The sequence below is a fragment of the Synchiropus splendidus genome, chromosome 5 (genome assembly GCF_027744825.2).
Source record: "Synchiropus splendidus isolate RoL2022-P1 chromosome 5, RoL_Sspl_1.0, whole genome shotgun sequence".
In the NCBI taxonomy this organism is placed as follows: Eukaryota; Metazoa; Chordata; class Actinopteri; order Syngnathiformes; family Callionymidae; genus Synchiropus; species Synchiropus splendidus.
In genome coordinates this window covers 4,334,967-4,343,120 of record NC_071338.1, presented here as the reverse complement: position 1 = coordinate 4,343,120, position 8,154 = coordinate 4,334,967, and the positions used below count along the sequence as shown (strand labels likewise).

The window sequence follows — 8,154 nt, the reverse complement described above, 5'->3', positions numbered from 1 at the left end:
ACTTTCTCCAGCTGAGTTGATCTTCATAATATTCTCACGGCTGGTATGAATATCCTGCACCGCACCACCGGGCTGATCTAGGAAGATGAACATAAAGCTCCATTAGATTCCAACACACTTCAAAAGTGAGCAAATCAAGATTGAGTCACTGTTACTAAGCTTTACATAGTAATAGTAAATTATACAAAGTAAATTATACATTATACAATGATACAAAAAAATCCAAAGAAATGATTCATGAACAAAACACCAGTAAACGACAAAAACGCAAAATTAATCATATAGCAGGATGATTTTGTGATCTTGCAATTTAAGCACCTGATATCATGACTTCTGGTGTATGATGTTTCCTCTGGCTCAGCCAGTGAGGTAGTGAGACTCCAATATAAATGCAGGTGATTGAGAGAGCATGATTTGATGGTGTACCGCACAGCAGTAAGCTATGGATCCTCAACATTTTTTCATGTTTGTCAGGTTGAAAAAATAATAAAAATGAGAAATTATCTTTTCAACATGTAATAAATGATTTCTACATGGAGTTGCACGTTCTCCCAGTGTGCGCAAGGATTTTGTCCGGTGTCCTTCCACAGCCCAAAGACATGCTCACTAGGTTAATTGAACCCTCTAAAATTGCCCGTAGGTGTGCATGTGTGTGCGAATGGTGTGAGTTTTGTCATGATTCTGCTTTTATTTTGGTCACGTGAGTCCTGTTTTGCTTTCTCCCTGTTTTCTTCCTGTTCCTGTGGCACACGGCTGGAGTCAGTCAATCCCTGATCACCCACGTATAAGAGCACCTGGACTCCAGCAACGTGTGCCAGATCGACTCTGATTGTTCCCGTGGTAAATTGGCTCTCCTTGTTCGTTCTCTCGTTCTGTGCGCTAGCTAGCTTATTTTTATTAAACTTATTTTAAGTTTGTTTCTCCCGGTTCGGTGACGCTTTCTGTTGGACTCTTATTCATGTTTATGGACTTCTGCCAGTTTGGTGACTCCGGACATTCAGACTTTACTTTGATTCTCCCGGTTCTGTGACGCTTTCTGTTGTGGTTTTATTGTTGTTAAAGATTAAAATGGTGTATTTGACTCGCTCCTGCCTCCTGTGACTTTCATCACTGCACTTGGGTCCCACTCCACGTCTTGACTCGTGACAAGTTCATGTGTGCCCTGCATTGGACCGGTGACCTGTCCAGGGTGTATTCCCACCTCTTGCCCAGTGACTGCTACGGCTCCAGCGGAGGTTATGTATGTAATGAAGCAGCTGACCAACTAATTACCTGAGCAGGGGGAAACATATTTCGGTGACATTGATATCAGGTGCTTCTATTGCAAAGTTCACCATGTAGATCGAAATATGATGATTAGAAGTTACACAAGCCCATCGTCGATAAATAATATAAATCAAGAGTAGTTTATAATTCTTTAAGCCTGACTATCAACTACCAAATACCTGGGAAAAAATAAAGACATAAACAAATGTGTCATTGATTTCACGTTGAAGATTGTCATAGGCACACATCGACAACAATGATCAAGATTTATTCATGTTTATTGGTCAAATTAACGGGAAGACGTACCAAAACACAGTAACAGTCCACTAAGTGAAGTTAATTGCAGTGGAATAAGAGAATCACGTGACAATGTTTTCCGCCGACTTCAAAGGGATGTGGTAGAAGAAACACAGACTGCGAGAGTAACAAAACATGGCGCAACATCGGCATTCACTCGCTTCTGTGAACTCAAAGATGAGGACTGACCCATGCTGCTTTGGCATTGTTTGTGTAAAATATTTAATGTTCAGCTGTCATGGGTAGAGAGATCATTCCTAATGATTTGTTGCAATGTTATCATGTAAGTTTGTATTTATGTGACAGTCGTATCTGATAATTGTTTTGCAGTAGTTTCAGAGAAAAACAGGATTCTTATAGCATTTTCATTGAATTGACTACATTGATTGCAAAGATGCTTGCTCTAAATAATCAGTTCGTGTGCATTGTACACTGAGTTGTGACTTTTAAGGACAGGAGGGCTGAAAAAAAACATGTTATTTCTAAACGGCTATCAAAAATCAAGTAATGCTTATTATTCCTGATTTAGAGTCAATATTATAGCTGTGGAACATAAGTCAACTGGAATAAATAAAAGTAACTCTGGAATGAAAAAAAGAATGAGTAAAATGTTTTCACTAGACCTTGATTAAAGGAGATTATGCCAAACAAGGTCTTTGAAAATTACTGAAAGAGGAAACAGCAACCGCTTTCAGATCAATGTGGTGGCCAAGAAAAAGCTACCATTCAATTATGATACGACAGGACGTCAGTGGAGCTAAAGTAGGGGCTGTGCATAAATCAGACAGGTCATGTGGAGAAATTGTCTTCCACATTGCGCAGCGAATGCGTGCTAAGTTGCTCTCAAATATTAAAGCGATCATTTCCAATTAAGCATCATTACTGACCAGAGTATGGTGCACGATTTGCATAGCTCATCATACATGTGACATGAGTGAGAATGGAGACCTCGACAATGTTTTTTTAGACATAACGCCACTGATGTAAGGCACACAGAATCAAGGTTGTGTAGTGCAGGGTTTGATTTGAGTTCTGGATAATCCACCGGGTTCAGGATTTTTATATAGCATTTGCAATTTGAAAATCCCATTCTAGTACACCATGGGGTTGATGTGAAACAATATTTGAAATTTGAAATCACAGTTCAGGCCAACAAAGATGTACTTTACCTGAGCAGGTGTTTCACACAATCAGCAGAAGGAGTCAATTACAGGCCTGAAAATCAGGCTTTGATGTCGGGGTTTTGTGCAGCAACTAGAAAATATTTGTAACAGGGGTAGTACTTAAGTAATGCTGGGACAGACATGAAGGCAACAGTACAACTATCATTTAACACACTTAGACTGGTATTGGAATGTGAGCCAAGAATGACTGTCGGAAACAGAAAAAGGGATTACATCACCTCACAGTATGTTGGACATGGGAGTTGTGGACTATAGAATATATGTATATATACATGTGTCAGTAATCGCAACAGTAAGGCTTGAGATTTGAATTGATGAAGTTTATCTTGCTAATGTTCAAAGGCTTAAAATTGCAAGTAGTAAATATTTGGACAAGTCCAAGACAAGGACCTGCTGTCATTTTTAATGGCAACGTCTGGACATTATTGGCTAGAAGACCCCTCCTCTACCCTCAGGCAAATACCACGCAGTCACGTCCAACAGAAAAGCCTGCACTTAGTTTGCTATAAAAAAAGCTGGAGCTCTGAAAAACAGGAGGGACTAAATCCCATTGAGGCTAGTCTGACAGGCATTCTAGCTGGAGCAGTACAGACTTGACAGATTCACAGAGTAAAACAGCTGTTCGTCGCACTGCATCCATCAGTGAAAGAACCATATATTCTGTTTACACAGATTGGGCTCTGCTTGTATACTCCACCATTTAGAGTTCAAGTGGTCGTCCTCCCAGGGGTTCTTCACCTTTTTGATCTTAGGGCCCACCTTTTCCAGAACAAATGGGCCCGGGGCCCATTCAAGTAATAGAACTGATTCATTACTGTGATTACTGATTTCTGATTTCAGAATTACCAATTTCATTTGTGTTCAATAACCATACATACAAACAAACCAAAACCTTGTGAAATGACATGAAACCATATGATATTAGCCATGGAAAAGTCCAACCAGCAGCAGAACTAGGTGCAAGTCATGTTCTGTTGAGAACTGTTGAGACTTCTTCATAGTTGGTAACTGTCACAAATTTGCAGCTGTCAAGTCCAGTCAAGTCAATGACACACTACTGGCACCATATGTGGCAACTGAGTGTCTCATGGCCCAGCAGTGGAAACCAAAAAACCTCTGGCGGGGCACTTGCGGCCCAACCACGGACACGGCCCTCTGGTTAAGAATCACTGGTCTATACAATGCCCGAGTTTTGGTCAGCATTAAAACATCACAGGAGCAGGCACATGCTGCGTTCTGTGCTGGATGGGGGTGTTCTGAAAGCCAATGATAATTTGAAGTGTTTACATGCATGAAAACAGTAATTTGTGAAATTAATAAGCCACAGGGCTCTTAGCTACAGTGTTGACTGACAGGGGTCCAAACCACATGGCTCCCAACACGCAGCAACTAGATTGATATAGATATGTCTTGACAATATTGACCTCGTTTTACACATTGGGCCGATGCTGATGTGGAAAAAACAATCAGCTGTAATGAGACAGAATTGATGATTTAGGCATGAAATGTCAGGAGTAAAAAAGGTAAGAAGCCTGACACCATAACTGGATCGGTGTCAGGCTTCTTACCTCAGTCCCATCCCTACTGAAAGGCAGACAAGACCGTTCGTTATCACCACGTGTCAACTGATCTATATCATCCCCTATATCATCATGATACAAATATCCAGCATGCAATATGAAGATATGAAATCTTGCCCGTATTGTTCAGTTGTGTTTTTGAACAGCAAACTACTCATGATCATGCAGCAAGTATAGACTATTTAGTAAGTTTAATAAGTTATTTATGGGATGTATAATTGATCAAACAATGTCTGACATACTGCGTGACCAAAACCCTCAAAGTTACGCAAGTTACTGCATAAGTGATATTTCTGCGCTGTTTGAACTTTTTGTCACTGCAGCAAAGACATCCTGATTATCATGTTGTTTAGTCACATCGCACTCTGTGACGGTAACTGTAGCGAACAAAAACATTTGTCGTGTTTACCTTGGGTTGTGGCAATAATAGTGAGGCATGGCTGGCACAGTACGGATCACGGGGACGAGGTGATCGAAAATAGTTCCATATCTATGATGTTGATGTTCTTTTGACAGTCTGGTCCTGCCTGTTTCAGCTGATATCAAATTGGCTAAACTGAGTGTGTTTGACCTGCACCACCCCAGCCCTGTGTGGACCAGTTTGCCCAACCCTGCTGTAATCTGGTGCTGCTTGTTTCAGCTGACACCTGACTGTGTGTGCTTTATTCGTTACTTTTAGTCAGTATATTTCATTTTTTGTGGGATTTTTTTCTTTTTCTGCAGTGTTTTTCTTTGTTTCAACGTTGATTGTGTTGTGCCTTAGTATATGTCTTTAATATTTAATGTTAATATTTCATCTTTTATGCTTGAATGCTGCCATAACAACCAAAATTTCCCCATTGTGGGAAAAATAAAAGCAGTTCAATACAATACAATACAACGTTAATGACAGCTGACACCTTGTGTGGCATGTAGAGCTGCACATACATACGTAGATAAATTATGAAAACTCAAATTAAGAGGTGATAGAAATCCATGGACTGACCTTGAATGAGCAGTAAAATCAGTAGGACACAGAGGCAAGTGACACTGTGGTGCATTTTGGGACGCCTGAAATAAGAAATACATGGCTCCTATCAGATGACAAGGATCGTAGTAATACAATGCTTAAGAGTACAATGACGAAGAATTCATAAAATGCCAAAAATGTGAATAATGATCAACTATACAACCATTTAGTATTTCATTTGGAAACACAGAGTTCCACAATATTCCATCAATGGTTGAGTTTATTAAAAAAACTTGTATTTGTTGCTTGTTGGAGATAAATATAATAAATACACAATAAAATACATTACAGTAAAGAAAATGGAAGTAGTTCATAAAAATGAAAGGTCTGTACACCAGCATGTTTTTATGTGAAAAAAAAAAAATCAATGAATGTGATTTTGATGCTTTAAGTGGAAGTTGGCCCTTTTCAGGGACACACGGATCCTGGTCCTGTTATTGACAGATCCAGCCTCTTAAAGTGGGATCGGGCATCAGTGAAAAAGATCCGGAAGCCCATCCTGGCATTTAAACTCTATGTTTGAGGCTCACATTGACGTCACGTGCGGCGACCGTCATTATGATAACATGGCAGCAGCTAACTGCAGACACATCGCAGTAGTTTTCAATTCTATGTCATATGTGCTCCGCCCTCTAATGGCCTTCACTATTGGTTAATCTATATGGAGGCACTGGCCCCGGCTTAACGCTTCGATTAATTGGCTCACCGCCCAGATAGGCGCGGCCCACTACCTATAACCCCCTTGTCTTCTACTGCCCAGCTTCTTTTTCCACCTAGTCTTTGACTTGTGATCACCATCGGATGCTAGGTATTTAGTAGGGATGAGCGATATGGACAAAAAAATCATCATGATAAATGTCACTTTGGCGACAACGAAAATGATCTCTCTAAATACATGTTCATTCTATTCCAAGTGATGGACACACGACACTCTCTCTTGAAACTGTTTTAGACTTTGTCTCCAACATCGTTATTTGTTCATGTTAATTATAATAGTGAACTAAGTGTAGAGATGAGCAATTCAATGTTTCACGTCTCTGGTAGAACCTGCTCATGTCTGACAGACTGCTCTGCCAGCTTTATTTAGGGGTTCAATTGAGCCGTCTGCCTGCTGTATCTCACTTCTCTTGCAGCAGAGATAAATATCATATATCAAATATCATAAATCAGCTGATCTGTCGTCCTGCTGCACAGACACACTGATGGATCTAATAAAATCTCACAAGGACCACTGAAGACCTCCGTTTTAAAGAACTGGTGCTCTGGGAACTGTTATCTGGAGATATGACTTCCCACGTATGTACATGGACCAAGCACTGCGCATTCCCGTTTCACTGATGCTTAAGGCACTGGCAGCTCTTTGAAATGTAAGTGACAGTTGTGCAAGTTTCCTTGTAATATGTGCAACACAAGGAGTAAGTAGTAACGTAAATGACTACAATTAATATATTAAACGAAAAAAAAAAAAAAAAATTATAATAATAATTAGCAGCACCACAAATTGTTAAGTCAAGGTATCAAATAGAAATGTTTCACAAAAACCTATTTCTTACCTGCTTCAAAGTGTCATTGACGTATTGACGGCCCCATCTCCATGTAAAACGAACATTGCAATTGTTTCCGTCTGTGTGTAAACGGCACCTATATCTTTGTGTATCTGAAATACTTGACACTGTTTTCAATAGATTATTGAATTTAAAAGTACATGGTTGTATTTTTGGTGTTGGGCTCTACTATGGTCAGGAGCAAACCCCAAACTCAGCTTCAGGTCAATGTGGCAAAATGGCTTTTAATTCGGAGACAAATTGGCCAAGTGCTTCTTCGAGCGACTCCGCATGACAGTAACTCATACAGTATAGTCGTGTACTGCATTAACCAGTGACATCCTCTGCCTTAACACTCATACATTTAACCAACGCAATCAGACATATAAATAACACAGTAAATGTGACCACGGAGGTTGGCAATGTCAAACGCGGAAACTCACCTTGAAATTATGAGTTGACGGCGTGAAATTGCGGAAACCGACCTCCACCTCTCCAAACTGAGTGGCTCAAAATCGGAGACAACCCTTTAAATCTTGATGCCGGAAGTGGACTTTCATAATAAACTTCGGACCGAAAAGATTTGTCATTATAGAATACTAGCTGATGTGCGAAAAATCCAGATTTCTGTACTTACATACATTCGAAATTTGATTTAATTAGCACAACTGAATTTAGAACATTTTCTACGAATGTATTGACAAATGAGCGCTAGGCTGTGTAAAACAATACACCATCATCTCCAGCAGAGGGCGGTATAAAACAGCACACGCGCCAACTCATAATGCTCTCGCTTCTCAGTATGTCACGAGAAACACTGAAGATGGAGATACAGCTTCAAGATCACAGTGGTCAGGGAGGCTGCAATCTTCTAGGTGTGATCCAAGTTATAAAGAATCATATCCATACAGGATGCATGAGATTCCTTTACATTACAATACACCATCAAATCATGTTTTATGTGCTATCCAAGTCAGCAGATCTGGAGTAGGTCATCAAATAATAAAATAAATTCATAAAAATCTCATTGTATATGGACACGACCATTCAAAAGGTTGGGGTCACCGAGACAATTTTGTCTTGACTTGTGATCACCATCGGATGCGGGGTAACGATAATTATCTCTCTAAATACATGTTCATTCTATTCCAAGTGATGGACACACTACGCTCACTCTTGAAACTGTTTTATGATGAAACTTATGAGTGGACTTTGTCTCCAACATCGTTATTTGTTCATGTTAATTATAATAGTGAACTAAGTGTAGAGATGAG

At 39.9% G+C, this 8,154-nt stretch overlaps 1 long non-coding RNA gene across 1 annotated transcript; it reads right to left on the bottom strand.

Annotated features, from left to right (window-relative positions):
• On the bottom strand, positions 1-7,401 carry LOC128759678 (uncharacterized). The gene is made up of 3 exons (XR_008414616.1): positions 7,324-7,401; positions 5,313-5,377; positions 1-77 (listed from the first exon to the last, which is right to left on the bottom strand). It is a non-coding gene; the product is annotated as an uncharacterized LOC128759678 (long non-coding RNA).
• Between the last annotated feature and the right edge of the window lie 753 nt (positions 7,402-8,154).